At 31.3% G+C, this 26,975-nt stretch overlaps 1 protein-coding gene and 1 pseudogene across 1 annotated transcript in view; one reads left to right on the top strand and one right to left on the bottom strand.

The window, feature by feature from the left end:
- The window catches only part of LOC145283550 (serine/threonine-protein phosphatase 2A 55 kDa regulatory subunit B alpha isoform-like), a gene marked incomplete in the record, with an annotated part of 197,831 nt that overhangs the window by 25,750 nt on the left and 145,106 nt on the right, over window positions 1–26,975 (bottom strand).
- LOC145284376 (5S ribosomal RNA) lies at window positions 11,294–11,410 on the top strand (annotated as a pseudogene).

Raw genomic sequence — 26,975 nt, 5'->3', positions numbered from 1 at the left:
TAATATTAAATTAGATCATGATTATATTGTGTTACATATAGGGGAAGGGTTAAATCTGTTGTGTGCATTGGAGGTACCTACTGTACAGCTCCCATAACTTTTGGAGACATTTTTTTCCTATCCAGAATTGCAGAACAATGAAATAAACTGCTCATGTCAGTTGTTGCCTGCCAAGGCACTGTATCCTTTAAAAACCTAATGCTTTCCGAAATTTACCAAAAGTACACCTGATGACCTTTCGGTCATACACAAATGTATATAATTCATGTAGTTATTTCCCTGTCAACTGTACATTATCCTATGTACTCCACATACCTTGATGTGGTGTAGTGCACTTGAGCACTGTATACAATAATTTCATTTATTATTACTTCAGTCTATACTGTACTATTTCCCTACCCAATCTATTTAATATCAAGTACAATAATCTTAAACAGTATAGTCTTGGCGGTCCTTGTCCAGAATTCCCCTTATATTAAAAAATAAAAAAAGAACAATGTATGATGTACGCACCCATGACAAAATGAAAACATCATATTCCAAAAATAATATACATTGTTCAAGTAGTTTTATTTTTAAATAACAAAATCAAATTTTATGAGTGAAGAGTGGCTGTTTTATCTGTCATTTTGTAAAACAATTTGTAAAAAAATAAAGAGATAATTCAATAATTCACACTTGCAAGATTTATGTTGTAATGTCTAGGAATTCCCATTAATAACTGATTAATTCATGTAATTTTTGGAATATATTTTCGTCACGAGTATGTACATCATACAAATTTTTCTTTATTTTTAATTTAATTCTTTTAATATAAGGGGTATTTTTGGAAAAGAACAATTTTGGCTTCAGACACATACATAACCTCATTAGTAAAAGACAATATTTAATTTAATATTTACAGGGTTATTCTACAAACTATTTTCACTAAAATTAAGCTAAAAAAAAAAAATAAATAAATAAAAAAATAACCATCAACTAGAATCGGAACTGCACACAACGTTCCACAAGTGGGGGAGATGACGAGAGGTCATCTGAATTTAATCAAACTAAAAAAATCACAAACTGTTCACATTTACAACAGCTGAACACATTCACGTTTGAACCAAAGTCGAACACATATCTAATGAAGGGAAATTTTCCTGCAATATCATACAATAGAAAACTTCTATCTGACTATACTGATGCAAGTAAGAACCCAATGCAAGTATAAAATATAAGGAAAAAATATACATGCATGTAAAAATATATATGTATTCAGCATAGTTTATTCTGTTATATATCTTAATTTTCTTCAGTTTGTGTCTATCCGTTACACCTCTGCATTGTATTGCCTTCTATAAGTTTTGTTTTATATACAAACTAGACAATGCTTGAGACAAACTATATTAACCTCTTTTGAGGAAATATTAGGTGAGTATGGCAACATTGATCTAAAACTTCAAAAGAATAATGGCGACTTAATATAACCGGGGAATTAATCCATTACAATTGCAGACAAGCTGGGTTAAGCAAATCGTCAAACAGAACAAGAAATTGCAGTGTATGCATGTTCAGCATCGGTTAACATGACAAGAAGTTTTACATGTTTTGTGGAAGCTTACTAAGCGCTAACTATGATTCCTTCACAATTTTGAGTTATATTCACTCACTTTTTCATTTAAAGCGATTTACATTTCCTGTAAACAATTGTTGCATAAGCAGGCGGAATTTGTTTATTCTCTGAAGCTTTTTACAAACAATGTTTAGATTTCATTGTGCATAATTTCTCATTAATTAATCCTACGTCTGCTGAAGATCTTAAGATGAAATTTATTCAAATGAACCAACTGTTTATTAGCTATTATTCAAGTAAACCTAACATCTCCAGATATTTTTTGTATAATAAAAACAAAGATAAATAAAACGTATGACACAATTCTTTGTAACCTAAGTCTTTAAATAAAATCATAATCATTATTTTTTACGAGGGGCTTCCAGTTGTCTGATCTAGCTGAAATTTTGCATGTGCAATGATTTATATCTCTACGGGTTATGTGGTAAATTATAGCTCTGAACTAATTGTGGTTTCTGCTTTATAGGTATTTGAACTGAGTCAGGTGTGAAATGGAGCCTGTTGAATGTCGAGCAGTGATCCGGTTTTTGTATTTGAAAGGACGCACACCACAGGAGACTTTTGATGAAATGAAAGAAACTTATGGTGATAATGCCTCATCATATGACCTTGTAAAACACTGGTATCTTGAATTCAAACATGGCCGGAAGTCTGTGAAAACAGCTCCCAGACCTGCCCCCCCCCTTCTGCCATTGATGAGGCATCTGTCTGTCAAGTTGAGGCTGCCATTTTGGAAGATCGGCATATTACTATTTGCCAAATAGCCTGAGATGTCAAGATTAGTACAGGGTCTGTGGAAACTATCATTCATGACCATTTGCATATGCATAAGGTGTCTGCCAGATGGATTCCCAGGTTGCTCACACCATTCCAGAAGCGAAAACACGTAGAGTGCTTGAGGATGAATTTGGAGATGTGCCAAAATGAGTCAAGTTTTTCAAAAGACTGATTACACAGGATGAAACCTGGGTCCATTACTATGATCCAGAGACCAAAGTCCAGTCAATGCAGTGGAAGCACTTGGACTCACCACCTCCAAAGAAGGCAAGGGTGCAGCCCTCCGCTGGCAAGGTCATGCTCAGTCTACTGGGACCAGGACGGAGTAGTGATGACAGATTTCCTGGCAAAGGGTACCACAATTACAGGAGCCTATTATGCTTCACTTTTGAGGAAATTAAGGGAAGCTATCAAAATTAAGAGGCGGGGCAAGATCAGCAAAGGTACCCTCCTCCTGCAGGACAACGCTCCGGTCCACAACGCGCATGTTGCTAGATCAGAAGCACGGGCATGTGGTTATGAAATCCTCCCCCATCCTCCCTACTTTACTGACCTTGCACCCTCTGACTTTCACCTCTTCCCAGCCATGAAGTTGTTTTTGTAAGGAAAGCGTTTCCCAAATGATGCAGCCTTGATTTCTGAAGTCATGTCGTGGTTGGAGGACTAACCTGGGGTGTTCTACAAAAACGGTCTCCAGAGCTGCAGCAAACGATGGGAGAAATGCATAACTCTGGGTGGTTCCTATGTAGAAAAAGACTAATAACTGTGCCAAGTTTCGTTGCTCTACTGCTATGGGAAGTGGGTCAAGGGCATTACTTATTGCACGCCCCTCATAATTACGTTATTACAAGTGTGTGGCATATAAAATAGATTTTATTTTTTGGCAGAGAAAATCAGGTTTAATAATAACAGTAATAATAATAAAGATTATTCTGTGATGAGATGATATTTGTTTAATTTACAATTGTCTACCAAAACTTCTTGTTGACAGAGAAAATCAGGTTTAATAATAACAGTAATAATAATAAAGATTATTCTGTGATGAGATGATATTTGTTTAATTTACAATTGTCTACCAAAACTTCTTGTTGGTTTTTGTGTTGGTAAGAAAACGCTGATACTCCGAGCATGTACACTCTGCTACAGCAGCTAACACTTCTTTGGATATTTGGTAAAAATGTATGACGGTCAGATGAGAAAAAAAAACTTTTATGGTTAATTTGAATAGGAAAAGTGCTTCATAGTCAGGTCCCAATCTCCACTTCAGAAATATCTACATAAAAAATCTGAGGGACTTAGAAATTGACCCTAATAGATGGGAAACTGTAACCTCTGCTAATCCAGTCTTTTTCTGCTAAATATTTTCCTTGTACCTACATCCTTGATCTTTTCAAAACTTTGGTCAATAGGCTTCTACAGTGTCTGTAATAATCATCTTTCGTTCTTGTTAGCTCCTTATATCAAGTGGCTTCATGCCTTGTCTGGAGTGATTTCCATTTAAAAAAAATATCCTACTGGAAGACAGGCTGTGCCGCAAGACTTTTAAGCAACACTTGCCAAACAGACTGAGGAGAAAGGGCAGAAGGAAGCCCAAGTACAGAAATAATAAAAGAACCCGAGCATGTCATCATAATCTGTCTTAAGAGTAAAGTCTACGAATGCAAAGAGCCATAATTCTCCTCCTTAGTTACTCACATTTTTTTTTTCACAAAGAAGAAAAAAAGGATGGCGCAGGAGGGAAGAATATAGGTTGTATCATTGTTAGTAATAATGCTAAAGCACTACTTATAGGTAATGCACGTATGCCAAAGTAAAAAAGGTGGGTCAGGATGGATGGTGGAAATATTTTTAAGACATTTAAAAAGGATGGTCAGCTTCAGGGTAAACAAAAACAAGCAATCTTTGTTTTACATAAATGCATTTATTGATAAATTTAATCAAGATGCTATAATGTGTCAAGTTTTTTTTTGTTCTTAATGCTATAACATAACTATATACTAAATGGATGACAAAGCAAGGAATGAAAACAAAAGTGCTTATTAGCCCATTGTACTGCAGAGCATATACTGTATCACCTAGAGGATAAAAAAAAATGCATTTTGTATGATATTGCTGAAATGTTTATTTTTTTTTTATTTTTATTTTTTTTTCCATCATGCTTAAATTTGAAATAACACTTTAAAATGAATACAAAACCCATATTAAGTTTGATATCCATTTTACATGCTGGCATGTGTTGGACAGCTTTTAGAAAATAGTTAAAGTAATCTATCTCTCGCAAGGTCTTTAGTTACCCTTAAATCCTTTTTCATCACTTCCTATGTTTTTCTTGGTCTTCCCTGTGACCTTAACTGTTCTACATTTAAGTTGGGAACTCTCATCCATTCTTTCAATGTGGACACATCATTGAAGTCAACTTTTCTGCACACAACTCCTTATATTGACCAGATGTAACTTTTCTTTGAGGTTGAAAAGTCAACAGAAGAAAGAATGAAGAGAAAAATAATGTAAAAATGGCCGAGTGAAAAAGACTAAAACAGGGCATTTAGAATATATGTAGATGTCAATTGCCACTGCTGATTTAGTATTATTAGACTGAGTTAGTGTTCCGGAGAGCCGGAGAAACAGAGCCTTCCATTAATTTTTTTTTTTTTTTTTTTTTTTTTTTTTGTGGTGGTAATGGGTGGGTATTGAATGTGTATAAGAATATAATTTGCAGCATTTTTTACTAAAGTAATTTATAAAGAGAAAAGCAGAGATCTAAAAAAATAAATAAAATAAAAAAGGGACTAAAAGTATCTACAACAATGCAATAGAAGTAAATAGATATTTGTACAATCTCACGGATAAAGACTGCTGCCAGAGGATCCTGATCAATATAGGTAAGATAATATTGATCATTTTCACTTTTCTAATAAATTGGACAATCACTTGTCAGTGGAAAGTGGAATCCTGAGGTTGAGATTTGATCAAACTGACTCCCAAAAGCTAATAAAAGCCATTCTTGTAGTGGCCTTTTTCATGTTGACTACAATGTATGGCTGGTCCTGTGCAGTTCTAGACGATCTACCTTCTCAAGCTTTGCCTTTTAAGGCGTTAGTTTATTGCTAATCGCTTGACATACCTCTACTGAAAAATGCTGACAGGACTGTCCAGGTATTTTTTGCAGGCCAGAATGCTCCTGCTCTGAGGTGCTGGTTCTTCAATCCCACTTTCTGAACCTAGTGTCACATCTCATCGTGGAAGAGAGATAAATACATTCAAATTAAACTTTAATATGATTGCTTTGAAAAATCCAACAATTTCAATCTTCTTTGACCCATATATCAAACTTAAATAGCAATAGATAATAAATGTATTGCTATTTGAAATGGAAACATTTAAATTAGTATAAATTAGGGATGAATCAAACTTCTATGGCTGTTTTGTATCTGGTCATCATCAAAGAAAGTCGAAAATTTAAGCATGTATGAATTATTTGATTGCTATTGGAGTCGGTTAAAACTCAAAGGATGAATATTCAGAATGTTTAACAATGAAAATGATATTTCAAACTTAAGTATGATAAACTGATGGGCATACCTTGCTTCTAAGAAATGTGGAAGTAACAAAAAAAAAAAAAAAAAAAAAGGAGAGGGGCAATTTTAGAATCAAGATATGAAAAATAAATAAATACATGGGTTGATATCAGATATTCTCTCGTACAATGGGTTAAAAACAAGTGCAATCAAATAAATAAATAAATAAATAAAGTCATTAAAATATACATGCAAGCACAAAAGACAAAATTGTGTTCAACTTGAGAAAAAAAAAAAACATGACAAAATATTTGGTAGTCAAAATATACATAAACAGAAAAACAAAATATAACTGGAATCACTTTTCTGCTCTTAAAATAGTCTGCTGGTACAAAATGAGATTAAGTATTGTTATTAAAACATTTAGATTCACAGAGATTAAAATATTGAATAGATAATATTTCAGCATAAAAAGTGTTGCATGTGTAATATAAAATTCATGAAAAACATTTGTCTCACAGTTGACATTCCTTTTAATTTAATATTGCATTGTTGAGTATCAAGGTTGCTGCAAAGAAAGTGGACTCCCTCTACTGTACTAGAAAATTACTCACACCAGAGAGTATTCTACATCTTTACAAAGCCAAAATTTGCCCACGCATGAAATAGTTACCACATCTGGACTAGTCCATCTACCACTAGATAAGATCTAAAATAAAACTCTAAAAATCTAATAGATCCCACACTATCAACCAAGCTCCAACCTCTCATTGCCACAATGTTTCATCCATGTGCTTGTTTTACAACTACTTTAATGGAATGTGCTCTAATGAATTCATAACAAACAATACAGTATTAATGTGTTTGTTTTGATTTTCCAAAAACTTTCATAAATCTTGTGATTGTCTCCCCTTACCTTGAATCAAACTCTCCCAAAAGTGAAAAATCAAAGAAAGCTAAAATGCAGAAATGCAAAAAAAATATTTTAGGGAAATCCTTGATAACTAAATTTTCACCTGATTTAAGAACTTCATTTACAAATCTAGTCTGGTGATCAAGTCTTTCTCTTTCTTCAAAAATGTAAATGCTTTTAAAAGAAAGGGTTAAACTAATAGGTCCCACCTTATCCACCAAGCTCCAACCACTGTCCCATCACCGAACGTATGCCATTTTTAACCCTTCATTAAGCTAATTTCTTTTATTTGTATTACATTCAAAACTTTAGAAAGAAAAAAATATTTTCTATGAATTTGACTTAAAATAATTATTAGAGTTTAAGGAAACATTTAAAATTATCTGATATGATGTATTTGCCAGCAAACTATATTAAGTTGAAAATAAAATAGACGAAAAACAAAAACAAAAAACATTACATTCCATAATATACAAAAATAAAAGTAATCAAAGAATATCCAACACAAACACACAAGACAGACAAAAGCTTGATTGCATGTAATTGTTCGAATTTATTATTTTATTATCTAAAGTATTCAAATAAAAAAGTTTTTAAATAAGTAATTTTTTTTTTAAATCTCAACCTCTTGAAAATAAGGTTTCAAATTTGTCATACAAAAATGAAAACGTTAGAAAAATATTTAAAATGGATCAAGGAAAATTCTAGTGTATAACCCCTCCCCCCGAAACCATTGAATTATTTGGATTATTCAGACTATATAATCTTTTATTTATTATTGACAATGCTTCAACTGATGTAAGTTCTGACCATTTTCAGGTGCATCCTACTAACTTGTGAACCTATACAGAATTTCAAACTTAGCCAAGGTGTAGATTGATCTTATCCTGTCAACCAAAACTGAGTAGAGGTTTACATTTCCAAATTCTAAAAGATGCACCTAAAGATTGTTGCAGGTTACATCTACATTTTTAAATGTACTTCATTTAATGTACGCTGCACTTCAACCGTAATTATTATAATTTAAAATAAAACATTCAAGTTTTCATATATATATATATATATATATATATATATATTAGCTTGCCCGTTGCCCGGTTGTTTAGAAGTATGTGTTGAGCAAAAAAAAAAAGTGCTAGTAGACAGGTAGGTAGGCTCGAACCCGTATCGCAATGGAGGAAAAGAATGTGAAAAAGAAAAACGTGACATCTTTGCTGTTGCATTTATTGCCGAACCGGAAGTGGAGAAGGTTTAAATTAAGGCTAGTCAATCGAAAATATCGGCGAAAAAAGCAGCCCCTCTTTGTAGAAAAGTGCCCAGTTGAGGGTGAAGAAATTAATGTTCTTAGTCAATTTTGCGAGGTTTGTTGTCCAAAGGCCTGAGCTTCAAAACGATACCCATCTCGTGATAATCCGTTGCCTTTGTCGAGAGTTTTAGGCAGACATACATACATTTAAACAGACAGGTGAGATTTATATTATAGAAAAAAAAACCCAAAAACCTTTATTAAATAGCAAAATTACAAAAGTAACAAAATTTAATAAAATAATTTTTGAAATTAACAGATTAAGCAAATCTTTTGATTTTCGTCATTAAAATTTAAATATTTTAGACATAATTTCAACTATTCATTTTTTTAAGACTAAAAAACAACTTTCAGTTGAGCAAGTATTTAAAAGCAATCTTATAATTTCCAAAGAATTGTTTAAATGCTACTAAAATCTTTCCAATTTTTTAAATATTTCTCAAAAAAGATTTCTATTATAGATTCATGAGGATTAACTACTTTACCAGGGATGAAAATGAAGATTTAATTGAAAATATCAAATAGAATTTCCAAATTTCCATTATTTTTCCTTATGCTGGAAACACAATTTCCAAAACTAAATCTATCACAAATATATATATATACTAGCAAAAGTACCCGTCGTTGACTGCGTTCAAAAACAGCCTACAGAAAATGGACTCTAATTTATGAAAGTATGATAGCTTATGAAAAGGAAGGGTTGTAAAGAGATAGTTTCGAATTTGGGGGTATCAAAACCAAAGCAAAATATGATGAAAGTAAAAATAAAATAGATAAACCCCATAATTTATTATACCATACCTGTTCACACTGACTGAAACACTTATCACAATATTCTGTAGATCTATATTAAAAAACCTTCTTAAACTTTGTGACATATTTCCATTCTATGGAGGTCAGGCGCGAACGAATACCCCATAATTTTATTATACCATATTTCTTCAAACTGAAAAATAATTATCAAAGTATACTTACACAGATAGATATGAAAAGTCTTTATTAAAGTTTGTGCCTATTTCCATTCTATGGAGGCCAGGCACAAACGCAGACCCCACAATTTTATTATACCATTTCTATTTAAGTTAAAACATACTTATCAAAGTATTATGTACATCTATATCAAAAACACTTGTAAACGTTTTTTTTTTAATTTTTAAATTTTTTTATTTCCATACTTTGTGGACCAGGGGCGTACGCAGACCCCACAATTTTAATGAATCATTATTATGCCAGATCAAACATACCCATTCCTGTGTCTCAATACATCTTCTATTATATGTGATCAGTTTTCTATAATAGTCAACCATATAGGAGCCTATTCGTGACCAAACACACACACAGACGTTCAGCTTTATATTATATTTTTATATATATATATATATATATATATATATATATATATATATATATATATATATATATATACATATTAAAAATTTTTTTTTTTTGGTTTCTGATAACAACGTAATACATTTTGGGAGACATTTAATCAGCTGTTGTTCTTGGCCTTCGAGCCGGGATCAAAGTGTAGTATCTGTTCTGCAGATGCTGCACTTAAGATAATTTGTACCAGTCAATGGAGGGGAAACCCTCTATACTGGGACAATTATTATTTTTGGTAACCAGAATGCCCCCTTTTTGCCTACTTTTAGGGGAGCTGGTTTTTACCCCACATTAAAAACGGCCTTGTGCCTAATTTGCTTTGGTGGGGAAGCAAATAAATACAAAAAAACATTGATATAGAACTAAAATAAACTAGATGTATTTACCAAAAAAATTTTTTAGGTCTATCTGGTGAAATATTAATTTATTTTTATTTCGGACTATTATTCTCATCTTTATTAGTTGTTGTTTTTTATCTTTTATAGGTTTTGTTTATTCACAACGTTTCGGCCAACTATTCCTCTGGCCTTCGTCAGGTGGTAACCGCGACGGATAGGAACTTTGAATCTCCTAACTGCATTCTCAGCCATCACTGCCATCCATAGTTGTTGTCGTCTCACCACATTTTGGCCAATTAACCTCTGGCATGCGTGGCGCAGTTGATAGAGACGTTGAATCTCTACGGTTCCAGATAAGCATTGTCTGAAGATAGCGGTTTCAATCCCACCCAAAGCGTGCCAGAGATTAATTGGCCAAAATGTGGTGAGACGACAACTACGGATGGCAGTGATGGCTGAGAATGCAGTTAGGAGATTCAAAGTTCCTATCCGTCACGGTTACCACCTGACGAAGGCCAGAGGAATAGTTGGCCGAAACGTTGTGAATAAACAAAACCAATAAAAGATCAAAAACAACAACTAATAAAGATGAGAATAATAGTCCGAAATAAAAATAAATTAATATATAATGCTCATCTCAAAAATGAATTCCAATTAAGGAATAATATATATATATATATATATATATATATATATATATATATATATATATCTCTGGTGAAATGTTTAGGAGAATTGGATTTACTTATTCCTATTGTTTATTACTAGACTTTTTAACCTGTTAAGAACGTGCAAAAGTTATAGCCTGTTGACTTGGAATTAGTGCTTCATGTTAAATTGATGGTTGAATATGGTCAAATTTATGTTCATTTTTTTTTTTTTTTTTTTTTTTTTTTCATTAAATTCCTAACTCTGCATCGGACGGATGCCATAATACTTAGTTCACTGCACCTTATGACAAAGGACCATACAAAATTTTGGCCAGATTAGCCCAGTAGCTTCCCAGAAAAAGTAGAACGGACAGATAAACAGGCAAAAAAATACAACATAAATTGTGTGAGATTAGAAATGTTTACATATGTTATATACCACATTTCTTTTTGTTGACACTTTTGTTTGTGCAAAAAGTACCATAAAATAAATCCTTCCAAATTTCAGATTGTCATGAAGCAATGTCTTTTTATATAACTACTAACAGGAAGACCCAACGTTGCCCGGGATTAAATGAGAATCAACAAATGCTCCACACTTCCAATACTTTTATTATCATCAAAATGAGTAAAATCAACCATTTTTCAATTAACTATTGATTGCCTGCTCTAATCTGCATAGTGCATCAGAAGGAAACTTTACATGCCTCTCTGTACTGATTTAGTCCATAATATACTGTAGTCTACATCGCACTATAGAGAACCTATTGTTGATTTTATAAGATTATTTTTTATATACGGCATAATCGTGTTGACACACCAGTTCTCGTCAGATCACCAAAGTTAAACAACATTTAGCCTAGTTAGTACCAGATGGGTGACCATTTGGGAATTCTCGGTGCTGTATGTGCTCTCCGCTTATCTCAGCGTTTGTTTCCAGTCATCCTGAACATACACCCCACTTGCCACTAGTATTTAACAATGTCGACTCGGGAGAGGTATGGTTGGAAATTGCGCATCTGTCACAAAAATTTCACACGCAGGCACCCGTAGGGTGGGTATTCATGGTCTGTCAAAGGAGGCTTTATATAATGACTTGAATTAAAGTTTAAAATGCAAAGGTCAAGTATCATGGTTCAATTGTGCTCTAAACAGAAACATTCATTTCGAACACAGCCCTGTCTTATCAAAGAACTTACTGTTGATTGGTCCTTCTATTTGTGCAGTGATAAAGCTTCTCAAATGCACCTGAGAAGTTAACTTTATTTAAATTGGATTATTTTTTTTCGATTATCGGAAGTATTTTGATACAAAGCATATCTGGGAACACTCCCCAGATACACAGTGCATTTGTGTGAAATTTTAAAAAAATCGGTTCAGTTACTTTGGAATCCATAAGAAACAAACACAAACAAAAAGTAGAGATTAACAAATTAAAATGGTTGATTGTTTTTATAAAGAGGCATTCTGGTAAATTCAATTATTTTTTTTTATAATAGAATTTTTAAAAAATTTTTATTTCATTATTACATACTTTATGTCAATAAATATGATTAATAGTAAATAAAAATATTGTCTAAATCACACTGAAAAGAAATATACACCGACACACAAGTGGTCGCACAATTTTATAAATATAGAAATTTACAATTAAATGTTAATGTATTCACGAGCGAAGAAAAAAAAATCAAAATGTATCACAATATTTTACATTGTCATATAACGTAAATTAAAAAAAAAGAAAGGTCAATGATCCTAGCAATTTTAAATAAATGTTAGCAATTTTATAAAGAAAAATATTTTTTAATGTGTAAAAAAGGCTGATTAAAAAATATTTTATTAAACTGTATAATAATCCGTGATTAAAATGTACCAATTGCTGCTTACTGTTTTTACTTGTCAAAATCAAGTGCAACGCTACTGCATCACCTGGCAGGAGGCCAGAATATAATCTATACTTACCACCACAACATGCGGTGGTGGCGGCGGCGGGAGCAGTAGTAGTAGCAGCAGTAGCTGTGACAGGAGCGGTAATAGTAGCTCAGTGCGTTTATTGATCACACGTTGCAGTGGAAATAGCAGTCTAATTCAGCAGCGTTTTCAGTCTTGACAAATAACAATTGTTACTACTACAACATTGTCAATATTAGTATTATTATCATCATCATCATGACGGATAAAACTAGTGTTGCTATAACTAATATGAGACAAGTTACCATGCCAATAGTAGCTACGGTTCAGGTATCATTTTAGATGACAATCTGTTAGAGTATGGGTAATGAGGTATGTGTTTATATATATATATATATATATATATATATATATATATATATATATATATATATATATATATATATACATATACACGAAATAGAATTTTAAGTATTAAAAATAAGATTCATCCATTATATATATATATATATATATATATATATATATATAACAGATGATTCTTATTTTCAATACTTAAAATTCTATCATGTATGTGTGCGTGTGGAACGCAACCATTTATTCAGTTGTCTGATGAGGACTTTTGGTTTTAATCGACAATTTGCTCAAAATATTAACGTGTTCAGTGTCGCGACCATATAATTGTTTATATTAATAAAAATATATCTTGCGCTTCTTTTATTGAGCACTCTTAATAACCTTAAATTCATTAGTTATCACTCTTTAACCTGGAATAAATATATTTTCTTTCTCTCTCTCTCACACAAGAGAAAGAGTAACTATTAATAATATATATACACACACACACACACGAGAGAAAGAGTAATAATCTTAACTATTAATAATAAAGATTCATCATATTGAGAAAGAATCTTTCATATTATATAAATTGAAAATCGAATCTAAACAATTGTTTTGTTTTTTTTTTCCAACCAAAATTATAGAACATAGGCCTTGTATCTAAATTAACATTTATTAATAGATTTGTTTGATCGGCTTAATTTTAAGATTACAACCTTTAATATAACTATATCTCCGTTGTGTTGCCCGAGATTTTTTTGCTTGTTTTGGATTATTTATTTCTAACAAATTAGTTTTTATTAAATATGACTGTGAAAAATCATTACGGTTATCTTCTTTTGGCCATTAAATTACTAATCAAACCAAATCGTTATAATACAATAACTAATATTATTCTTTGTTTTAATTTCTATTTATAAATTTATTGGATAAAAACAACTTACAAAATTTTCCATCTTTTAATATATGATACAGCGAAAGTCAGAATTAACCGAAGTCAATATTTGGGCACAAGTTCCAGCCTTTACAAATATCTATAAACTATTATTTATTTTTATTTTTTTAACTAAGAAAAAAAAATTAAAATGTTACGTGTAAAACAACGACTAAATAACAGACACAAGAAAAAAAACAGATTCCATGAACAAAACTTCCTTCCTAGAACTATCCGCATGTGGAACATTGTTCCACTGACCTGCTTCCAACCGATTGCAACATGGTAGCCTTTAAATCCAATGTAAATAAGTTCTTGTTGAGCCGTCCCCTTAAATAATCAAATTCAACCCAACTTACAACATTAATGATTATTAGTACACTACCATCTTACATTTATTAACCCTTAGCCTTAAGTGGCATTCGGGCCTTGATAAGTGAGGACTTCCTTGTAGAAAAAAAATGTTCAGTAAGAGGTAAAGGGGGTTAATCTTTATTAAAATTTTCGTTTTCCTTAATTTTATTCCTGAATTCAATAAATATTCGATTTATAGTAAATATACAAAAAAAAAAAATTAAAAAAAAAGAAATAATTAAATGAGTCTATAGCAAGAAACACATTAACACATACTTTTGGCTCTATTTAACTCCTACTCTCCTGATGGTAGTTGGATACAAAGGGTAAAATCAATCGAGACAAAAAATAAATTGCCTCAGTTTAGACAGTTTTATTCCTTACCAAGGACAAAACAGATACTACACTTTAATATCAGTTCAAAGGCAAAAGTGTTAATAAAGGGATTAAAAAAGGGTTAATAAAAGACTATGAAAAGATGAAATTTATTCCTATACTTATGATGATAGTTGCTGTCAGCTATCACATTTAAATAATCAGCATTAAATACTTAAGTTTACAGATACTAGTTCTCACTCTGTGTGTGTGTGTGTGTGTGTGTGTGTATATTATATATATATATATATATATATATATATATATATATATATATATATATATGGCATTGTCTATTTGTGTTTGGAATGGTTTATTAAACTCCTTTCTCAATTTTTGGTTTACAAACTTGAAGATATATAGAGGATTTGGACCTGTAGAACAAATTCGATTTGATTTTTAGCCGGTAAAAATAGCTGCTGAGGAGTCAAAAATTTAAAAAAATTGAACTAGGCAGGTCATGTCAACTTATAGTGCTCGCTCTTCTAAGTAGATGCAAATATACATTCATATACTGCTGCCAGATATCACACTTTTAAATAATCAACATTAAATACTTAAGTTTACAGATACTAGTTCTCATCACACACACACACACACACACACACACACACACACACACACACACACACACACACACACACACACACAAAGTCAGTTTATTTTTAACTATTTCTTATCCATATTACAATAGCTCAAACGATAACAACCAAGGCTGGAGTGCTAAATGTTTTGGCTTCAATTCTAGTCTCCTAAATCATAAAAAAAAACAAAAAAACTTGAAATCACTACTATATATTAGATATAATATAATAATCAATAGAGTATTGGCTCTATAATAATAAATACAAAATCTGCATGAATAAAATAACATATTTAAGCATATTTTATGACTGGACTGGGCGGCCTGCTAGTATATAAAAGCGACCTTGTCTGTGCATGTGCAGATCAGTCTCTGACAAACTGCTGTCACTTTTTGGTCTACAGGCTTAAAATTTGATATAGATTTGAACCTGTGGAACAAACTTGATTTGGTTTTTACCTAGTAAAAATAGCTGCTAAATGGTCAAAATCGAAAATTTGGAACTTGGCAGGTATTAGTAGACAAAATGTATCTTTATGCATGCGCAAATATACATTTACATGTGTAACTACATGAATTTTTTAAGTTCTGATATGCATATGGACTTAGCTCAGATGGTAACAACGCTGGAGAGCTGCATACTAGCTGATCGCACCTAAGTGATATGTTTTTAAAACTTGGAATCACTACTATATATTGGATACAATCCATTGGTTCCATAATACGAAATCTGCATGAATTAAAATATCATATTTAAGCATATTTTCCGACCGAACATCACACTAGTATAGATATGTATGTATATGTGTATTATATATATATATATATATATATATATATATATATATATATATATATACACACACACACATATTTATGTATGTGTGTATTATATATATGTATGTGTGCAGGGCTCTATGGACAAATTTATCTTTAGCTGACCTTTGACAACTAAATATTTTCGTTTACTAGCCAAACCCATATGATTTTTAGAATATTACATCTTCGTTCTATGACGAGTATGTACATCATAAATTTTTTTTTTTTTTTTTTTTTGAATAAATGTAATTCTAAATATACAGCAAATGTTATGTTGATACTTTCTTCCTTCAGATATTTTTAAACAGCCTTCGTAAAAAAAAGAGTATATTGTTCTATTAAACTTTTATTGTTTAAATAATTTAACTTTGTTCGTTTTATTAAAAAAAAAAAAAAAAGTTGAAAAGATATTTTTCACTCAGTAGTGAGGTCTGGAAGATTGTCAGTGAAAGTGCAATTGCCAAAAGATAAGCGTTTCATTATTTCTAGTCGCCATTTTGAAAAATCACTCACATATGTGACTGATTCACTCGCAATGTAGAGCCCTGGTGTTTATTATATATATATATATATATATATATATATATATATATATATATATATATATATATATATATATGTTTAAAGAAAAAATAGATTCTGGCTAGCCGTTTTTCCTTGAATGTTTCAGGAAAATGAGTAGTTTCGCAGAAGAAAAAGAAAAGAAAAAAAAAAAATGTACATATTTATTTTAATGCATTTTTAAAAGTGTATATATAAACATCAAACAACTCAACCTTCCCATACGCACACATATTCGTCCTTTCCCGACATGGGTTGGATTTAAAAAAACTGTCTTTTTTCGCACGATCTATGACTTTTTCTTTTATCACATTTTTATTTCAATTATCCTGAAGATGTCCTCTGAAACAAGGACGAAACGTTGATTTTTTAATAATTTCATTCGGTTTTTTCTATTTTTTCTTTAAACATAACGTCAACCACCGCTGGTATATTTTTTCATTCCTTATATATATATATATATATATATATATATATATATATATATATAACTCCCACCAGCATCATCTATAATTTTAATTGATTTATTTCGTTCCTAATGAGTCCCACGTTAGATGCAGCATCCCCACTATGTTACCTAGCATCTTCTCTACTCTCCTGATGAGAAGCATTAGGTTTCGAAATGCTTTGGCATAAAGAGTCTCTTCTATCCCCCAAGTAATTGTTTGTATTCCCTTATTGAATAAATGAACCAATCTATATTTACCAGTATATAGTCTTTGTGAATTCATTTCCCATTCCTATTGTTCTCATATATATATATATATATATATATATATATATATATTACACACAGAGTGACCCCCCCCCCCAAAAAAAAACAAAACAAAAGCTAAATGGAGGCTTTCTAGAACATATGCTGTAGAACGGAGAAAAAAAAAGGCCCAAAACCCTAATGTTTTGATGTGATGTTTAGAATATAATAAACTAATTATGACCAAAGTTTCATTTCATTCGGATAAAACACTAAGAAACGGGGCCTAATTAGAGTTGGGGCCCGTTTTTTTTTGGGGGGGGGGTCACCGTGTGTGTGTGTGTGTGTGTGTAGTAAATCAAAAAATAAGTTTTCTGCATCCTTTTATTTGTAAGTTAGTTGATAAAAAATAAAATCCTCAAAATTAATGTTTCATATCAAGTGTTGGTATGAATAATGGCAACACAAGGGAAGAACACATGAAGTAACTCGATATTTGTCTTCTTTCTGTTGTCATTGCTGAAACATCTTGTAAACAAATCACTTCATTTTGTGAATGACAGAAGCCATGAATAGATAAACAGATGATCATCGCTTCACAGACCATTCCAGTTATTTTTGCATTTCTAACCCGACAAGTTAATACGAAGAGCTGCAATGAGTTGTGTAAGAAGACGAGTTTGCCGTAGAATGGAAAGCTATTTATAGCTACAAAGCAATGTCCATTCAAACGCCAGTCGCTCCACCACACACACACACACACACACACACACACACACACACACGGAAGAGAATTCTAGCTACAAGCTGAAGATTGTCATGAATGCACGCTCACTCACTGGCACAGAGAAACTGTTGAGCTTAAAAGACCAATAGAAGAAATAGTCGGTAGGACAATATTGAGAGGAATATTCAGGTCAATAGGAGGTGGGAGAAAAATTATTTAACAAAATGTTTTTAATGAAAAGCTTTTGAAAAGAAATGTTTACAAATCAGTTGCAAAAATACATTTATAAAATCGAAAGTAAATTTCAAGTTATACTTTATATAAGCAAAAGTAAAAAAAAAAAAATGTTTAGATATAATTTTTTAAACCGAGTCTAAAAATGAATAAAATCTAATATTTTGCTTGTTAAAAGCTTCATATTACAATTAAAAACTTTCATTTCTCTATTAATAACAATTTTCAGACAAGATCATGTGTGTAACTGTGTTTCTCGTCTACACTCAACTTTCATGACTAACAAAAAAATTAAATACACACTATTTGTTTCAGTTCTGTTTTTGAACATTCCTTACAAGAAATTTGTTATTTACTTATTACTTAAAAATATAAGTAAAAAAATATTGGGTAGGTTTCTTGCTTACATATTGATAAATTACTCATCATTAATTGAATGTTTATTGAAAAAAAACAAAAAACAAAAAAAAAAACAGAAAATTAAATGTATTTTCTTAAATCCAATAAAACATAAAATAAATATAAATGCATATATTTGAGGTTCTTTTTATCCACTATTTATAACACCAGGTAAATACAGCTATTATATGAACAAAAAAATATTTTTAATTCTTGAAACAAGTAAATAGTAGAGATATCATATTGATAGAGAATGGATTAAGAAATATTTTTTTTAAAATTAATGAAATACCATGTCACATCTCGTTTCTGAATTTTTGAGATGAGGATTGGTTATTTGTATTATTCATCAGACTACTGTTCTCATCTTGAGTGTGATTTTCCGCTCAAAATTCCATCCAAATTCCCGAGTTCGACAAAATACACCTGAAGAAGGTCGAAGGTTATATCAACTGAAACGTTGTGAAAAATCACACTCAATATGAGAACAGTAGTCCGATGCCATATCCATTTACCTAAATGCTTTAATCTTCAAATAAAACATACAACAGTTTGGCAATAAATTTTATTATTTATTCATATCTGTATGTGTGCATATCACTGTAAAATACTATGCACAATTTTTGTTATTAATTCTTAAAACATTAAAACTAGTTAAATAAATCTTTTAACAACAATTGTTAGTGTTTTTTGCTATCACTGACAAACCTATCTCTTCTGTCATCTAGAAATGCTAAATTAGAAAGAAATTTTAATATAATTAAATTATAGAGCTTATTCAGATTGCCATTTATGGCGATAAACAAAACTGAAGACAATCTTATTGTGTACTTACTTGTCACCGAATAGAGATAGCATATTCCAAAAATTGATCAAGTATATATATATTTTTTTTTTCAAAAAAACAAATTTGCCGTGTTTTACTGATAACTGATAATTGAAGGCCAAAGCCATTTTAATATTCTTCAAATTTTAACTTATATAAAATGACCCTTTTAAAAAAATGTATTTATAATTTGAAAATTTTATGTTCTGGAAAAAAAAAAAAAAAAAAAAAAAAAAAAATTTTTTTAATACACACTATGTTAATAAATTATTGTTTGGTTTTAAATAATACGTTTTGGTTGGCTTTCTGACATTAAAAAAAAAAAATTAACTAAAATCGGTTGTTTGCCTTTGATTCCGTCATAGATGCAGTTCCCCCCCCCCTACCACCTGCATTGAACCGGAACAAAATTTGATTTTCTTGAAAAAAAAAAAAAAAAAAAAAAAAAAAAAAAAAAAAAAAAAAAAAGACTACTTGATCAAATTAAGTAATTTTTTAGAATCTTTCATCTTCATTCCATGACTGGTACGTACATTATACAGACGTTTCTATATTTTCTTTACTTTTAATTGCCGCCATAAGTATCAATCTGAATAAACACCTAAATCAGTCCATCCTTTGCATCTAGGCAAGTCCACAAATTACAAATAATAAGTAACAGATCATAACGGTTGTACTAATGAAGGAACAAGAACATGATTGTATACTTTAGTTTACATGACAATGCAAACGTGTTTTCCTCATTTGTCATTGCTAAATATTGTAGAATTATTTTGATAGAAAGGTAATAAATGCAGAGAAATATCTTGACGTGACCCTTTTGAAAAGGAGATTTTTTTTATTCAAATTTTTTTTTATTCTGGAAATGTTAAGAATGAATTTGCAAGGACATTTTTTTGGCTTTCAAGATGAAATAGGAATATACTCTCCTTGCCCTTATACATGATGGTTTTGCTATTTGTTAATATTTCTTATGTAATGTATTTAAGTATTGAAGCAAAATTAATGTAGAACAAATTATGTTGAAGTATAAGGATAATATTACCAAACATAAAAAAGGCTCAATAGCTAATTGAAACATTACACAAATAGTTATGATGATGAGGATAGTCTAATGAGAGAAAATGTAACTTACTGATCAAAAATTAAAATATTTATTCATTTTAACTTGGGTAGCGTGAAACAGACAAACAAACCTGATTGAGTAAATTCGAATTTCTTAAAAAAAAAACACACACATACCGGTTTTGTTTCTAATATACATTCTAATTTATACAAAAAAAGTTAAAACATTTTATCTGCAGAGAAAACTGAACATTTTTTTTGTATTTTATCTTCAGTTGGAAAATTTCTATAGTGGGATTCACCCCCACCCTCACCCCAAATGGCACTAATAGAATCGGGAGTAAAATTTACAATCCTTTTTACAATCAAAGTATTTGTTTTATTGCTGTTCAATGATATGTGGGCACACTTTGGTGATTGTCTTGTCAGGAGAAAACGTGATCCTGGATGGGATGCACACTCATTGGATCACAACCTCTCAGACTTTTATCTATTGGATAATCAGACCAATTCCCTGATTATTCATGAAATTAATGAAGAAATTTACTAGAATCCAAATCAAAAGGGCTAAACAGGCATAGACCTGTAACAGAGTGCGGACACACATATGCAAATGCATACAAAATGAAGTCACCATATAAGGATAAAGAAAAAGAATATAAAAAGAATGTGTGCAACAGACAAGGGAGCACGTTCGAGATCATGTTAGAAACGTAGATGACGTTTGAGGACAAATCATGTGAGAGAAGACGATCATGTTTTATTCAAGAAAGTACCCGGAAATAAATGATATCATTACAAAAGAAAAAGTGGGTTAAGTTATTACTTGTCTTCTGTTCCTTGTGACATACTCTGCTACAGCGTGCGGATACCATGTAAAAATGTGGATAATGTTACAGACTGAAGTTACTTTATTTTAAATATCGCAGAGCGGATTGTGATTTTATTAATGACCCCCCCCCCCATTAAATTGTCAATCAAGTAAAAAAAAAAAAAAAAATATTCAAAGATATTAGTTGAATAGTTATTGCCCTCAAGACTATGGGAGTTTATAGTGAAGTAAAGGTGCCACACCTTTCAAGATTTATGCGATTACTTCATATTTTTTTTTTTCAACAGATTGTATTAAGATTCAATCTCCATATGAAGGAAAAATGACTTATTCAACCATGATATTAGATCCAATTATATTTTTAGATTTTTAAAAACGAAAGAAAAAAAAAAAAAAAAAAAGAAACTTCTAAATTCTCTTAAGATTAAGTCACAGGTGTTAGTTTTTTAATATATTAATAAAAAATAATTTTTAGCAGTTTGTTTAAAATTATATTTTATATTGAAAAGTTAAATCTTAAAACAAAGTTAGACAGGAAATTTTTTTTTAATAAAGTTTTAAAAAATTAAAATAAAGAAATTTTTTAAAATGTTAATTTTATCTATTTTTTATGTCAAAATTAAAAAAAAGAAAAGAAAAAAGAACTACATGCCTTGAAGTTTTTGTTTGCCTTTTAGAAAAAATAAAATTCAAAACAATTTTGACAAGTTAACAATGAAAGCTTATTTTTATGCAATCAAAACATTGAGATTCAAATGAATTTTTTTCAATAAAAAACAAAAAACTAATGAAAATTGCAAAAAAAAAAAACAAAATAAATTAAAAAAATAAAATAAAATTTAAAATGATGCAAGATGATTAAATGAGGTAAAAAAAAAAAAATTGCTTTTTGGAAGGAAAAGTGAGAGGAAAAAAAAAAAGAATCAATAGCAAAAACTAATATAAGCAAACATGGAGTGAGGATAGAATATCACTAAAACGGAAATTAAATTATTTTACAAAGGCAAATACTAAAAATGCACAGATGTTTTGGTATGCAGCATGGGAACGAAAAAGCCAAGTGTTGTAAAAAATAAAATATAACATATATCACAAATTAGCTAAAAATATATATATATATAAAAAAAAGTGCTTTAAGAGTTAATATAAATTATTTTATTTAAATATTATATATTACTGTCTGTTTGGATCCCTGGGTTTTATCAATCTGGTTATTTTGGATTTAGAAGAAAATTCAGCCAATCAATGCAAAAAGATTTGTCAATCCCGCTTGATAGCAACAGTTCCGAAATCGGAGTTAAAAAAGATCTCCTGTTCTAAACATACAAATTCAAATGGGGCTGACTAATCTTTGTGCAATGATCAACTGTATTGATAAAACCTGGGTACCTCCAGTAGATACTATAATGTGTAGTATTTGGTGCTTCTTTGTTATAATAACAAAATTTGAAAAATTTCAAGTAAAGCTTAACTCCCTACATAGTATTTTTGAAAATGTCCCAGATAGTAGCTACCAACATCAAAGTGACACTGTGCTTTGGTTGGGATGTAAATGCAATAAAAAAGCCAATGGTATCTACTTAATTGTCATTTTGCAGTAATGAACACATCCAAAAATACGAAAAACAAGGTAGAAAATGAATTATTAATAAAAACGGTTTTCAAAGACAATGAGCACCAATTGAACTTTGCTAAACTGACTTAAGATTTCAGAAAATAATTATTTCCCTTGTTACGAGTTGAACTCGCCGATTTCTTTTCTTTTTAGCAAAATTTAATTTTTGCTATATGTATTATTATTCCTCGGACTACTAGTTTCATCTTGAGTGTGATTTTCACAAGGTTTAAGGCTCCTAAAATTCGTACTAGAATTGTCCGCAAGGATCCGTGGCGCAGTGGTTAGAGTACTGGGAAAAAATCAATTGTAAAAGTGATATTCTCCTGAAGGTTGAAGGTTCAACATTTGCGAATTACTTAGGACCTCTATCCAGTCATGGCTGATAGAACAAGAGCACGCTACCCCCATGAAGCAAATAAATGGTTCCGCTCGAAATTCTGTCCAAATTCCATAGTTCGACAAGATACACCTGAAGAAGGTCGGTAGTTATATCAACCGAAACGTAAAAATCACACTCAAGATGAGAACAGTAGCCCGGTGAATAATACATATAACCAATCCTCATCTCAAAAATTCAGAAACGTTAATTTTTGCCATCTTTGAAAACTATTTTCCTTAATAATTTTCTACCTTATTGTTTTTTGTAATTTTTGGATATGTTCATTACTGCGACATGACAATTAAGTAGATACCACTGGTTTTACTCGAAATTAAATATTTCAGTTTCTGAATTTTGCTTTAATAACGAAGAAGCACCCAGTATTTAAATAACAAGGCCGATAGCCATTAGTTGCGTGCTCTTGTGTAATGAATGAATGAATGCGTGAATGTAGGATTGACATGAAATTCTTAAAAATAAACTAAAATGACCGAAAAATGGGTTGCAATGACTTAAATAAAAATTAAATGATTTAGAATGACTTTAATCAACTTAAGGATGAATTGAATGATCTTAAGAATGACTTGAATGGCTTTGAGACTGACTGGTTGTAAAGTGGGTGATCATTTTACATTAAATTAATACAGAAAAGTGATCCCCCACTTTATATCACCATAAGTACAGCATGTAGTAAGAACAGATACTACACTTTGATCTTGTTTATATATTTTATTGCTTTTAAAAATTTTGAAAATACAATTAAGTAAAAAACAAAAGATTCTTAAACAACAAATACACTTTGATCTTGGCCAAAAGGTCAAGAAAAGCTATATTTATTTGCTCCCCCACCGAGCAAATTAGGCACAAGGCTGATTTTTAACGTGAGGAGTGAAGAGGAAATGGGGACCAACTTCCCGGGGAAGTAGGGGAGCTGGATAGTGACAATTGGTATGAAGGGTTGCCCCTACATTGACCAAGGTCTTATATGTGGGGTTGCCCCCACATATGGTCTTTGATTGCAGTATCTGCTGGACAGATACTACACTTTGATCTCGGTCAAAAGGCCAAGAAAAGCTTAAAAAGCTAAGAACAGCATCTATTAACAACAGACTTTTGATCTTAACCAAAAAGGCCAAGCACAAAAGTGTTACGGGCAGACCGACCGACGGAGTGACCTATAGAGTCGCTTGCACGCAACTAAAAGTACCTTTGACCTGTTAGGTCATAACCACCACAACTATACATGCCACTTTGATTTCATTCAAAAATTCATAAACTGATAATATCTGAAAAAATTCTTGCACAACTAAAATAAGTCTTTCTTTTTGGTATTATCCTTATGAATAATACAGAACTGAAAGAGTCCTTTTTTTTTTTTTTTTTTGTTATTAATTTACACGCATGCTTATAATGTAGAAACATTATTTAAATTAGTTAAAAAGAAAGTCATTAAGAAAGTCTCTAAATACAGCAGGATAGAGAGATAGACCGGATTAAATGAAAGAGAAGTGATTTGTTAAAGTTAATCATATGGGGAAAAAAATCTCAAGGAAACAAATGTTAATTAACTGAGCTTGAGTTAAAAAAAAAAAAAATATATTTTTTTTTCACTTCAAACAAGGTGTATTGCTACTTGGATGTGAGGGGCTATTAATTGGGATCATGTCTAGAGGGGACTATTTAGGAAGTTGAGCCATGAGATGTCTGCGTTACATTTAAACTTCTGCATGTTAGTACAGTTAGGAAAACAGGAAATGGAGGGAAATCTAAAGTCTAGCAGTCTATAGGAAGAAACTATTAAAGTAGAAGGCTTTCCAGCATCTAAAGACATGTACAGAGAAGGGGTGGGATTTTGCTGCTGGTTTAGTTAATCAAGAGTATATCCATCAAAGAGGCAAAAGTGCAATAATTTCATCAGAGCACATTTGATTAAAGTATTTATAAAACAGGCACAGGGATGTAACATTGTGATGAGACAGGGGTTGGAGTGTGGTTGATAGTGAGGGACCTATTAGAGTGGACATTCTTTTATGGATGCTGTCTAAGAGTGCAAAACTAGTGGTAGATGCACCAGCCCAGATATCTGAGTTGGTGCATCAACTACTAGTTTTGCATCTGCAGATGTGGCAATATTCTATGAATGAGTGAATGGTAGCTGTGTACAGATATACAATAGGTGTAAGTATTTTCTAACATGATAGAGAGAACTCACCTTCACAGCAGCCTAGGCAATGTCGGCCAATAATAAGAGATACTAGAATAGCACGAGGAGTGAAGGGTTTATTTATTCAAACAATTCTAAATGGGAAGAAAAGATTCTTGTAGTCAATGCCAAAATTATTCAAGTAAATTTTTTTTTTTTAGATAGCTTAAATAACTGCCACTGAATACTGAAGAATAAGAAAAAAGTGTTAGAGTGTTAATAGAGAGAGGCGTGAGAAGAGGGTGGAGGGACACTAAGAAAGGGAAGTAGGCATTTGAGACCCTGCAAAGTTAAAAGTAAATTTTAGCAATCACTAGTTAGGAAAAGAGAAGCAAGTGTGCAAGATGGGAGGCTTACAGATTTGTCGCGCTGGAAAATGACAACACGGCCTCCTTTGTCACCGGTGGCCAGGAGTTCTCCATCACTGTTGAATTCAACACAAGAAATGATATCAGCTGGAAAAAAAAAAAAAAAGAAATCAATAAATCATTAGTTTATTAATAGAAAACAAGCAAGACCTGTGGAAATTCCACAGGGGACTCATTATTATGTAACATATTGATGTTGGCATTCTGTAGATGTTAAGTGTAAATGGAGACATCTTGATATTATCGTAGCTCTTTTTTTAAAACTGCAAAAGTATTTAACTTAGCTAGCAGGGACGCCTGACGTAGCCCAGCCGTAAAGTATGCTTAAACATGATATTTTAATTCTGGCAGATTTTGTATATATTATTATAGAGTAGATGTTCTATCGATTTTTTAATATATTATAAAGTTGCTATTAAAAATGGTGCCTGGTGTTGCCCGAGTGTTTGGAGGTATGTGTTGAGCTAAAAAAGTGGTAGTAAGCAGGCAGGCTTGAACCTGAACAACCAAGGAGGAAAAGAATGTGAGAAAAAAAAAAAAAAAAATTAAAAAAAGATAGAGAGAGGTAGGATCGAACTCGAAAACGTAGGGTAATTAGCAGTTAGGCCAAAGAGGATAGTGAATTCAATGAGTTGGTAATTAAGTGAAGCATCAAACGAGTCACTATGCATGCGCAGAAATGAACGTTGCTTTAAAACTTGGCCTGGGGCCAGTTAAGCTTCCCGCTTTCAGTCTTGGTATTTATTTGCTTCCCAACAAAAGCAAATTAGACGTAAGGTCGTTTTTAATGTGTGTGTATGAAGGGTTTCCCCTTTCCCCTATATTGACCAAGGACCAATTACAGAACAGATACTACCCGGCTCAAAGGCCAGGCGTTTGCCTGTTTGCATTTGATTAGTTTTGCTTTATTTATACGAAAAAGACAAACAAATATTCGAAACGAGGGAATTTTTTTAAACTCAATAAAAAAAAAATTTAAAAAAAGATAGAGACAATGTCCGTTTGCAAATCTGAGATATTATGATCTAGGAAGTATAAGAAAACTTCTCCCGGAGTCTAACTGACGCGAGAACCCCCAACACAAAAAACCTTTCGTGGACATACACACAAATGTTTGCGCCCATTTTACCTTTTATATAATAGATAGTAATATGACTTGGGTGCATCAGCTTGGATTGAAACCAAAACTTCTGAAGAATTACTGATAAAATTATTTCTTAAAAAAAAAAAAAAAAAAAAAAAAATGAATAAAGA

Source organism: Euprymna scolopes, chromosome 8, assembly GCF_053919585.1.
Source record: "Euprymna scolopes isolate OS-2025 chromosome 8, ASM5391958v1, whole genome shotgun sequence".
Classification (NCBI taxonomy): Eukaryota; Metazoa; Mollusca; class Cephalopoda; order Sepiida; family Sepiolidae; genus Euprymna; species Euprymna scolopes.
The sequence above is the reverse complement of the archived record's forward strand: the minus strand, read 5'-3'. Positions and strand labels throughout refer to the sequence as shown.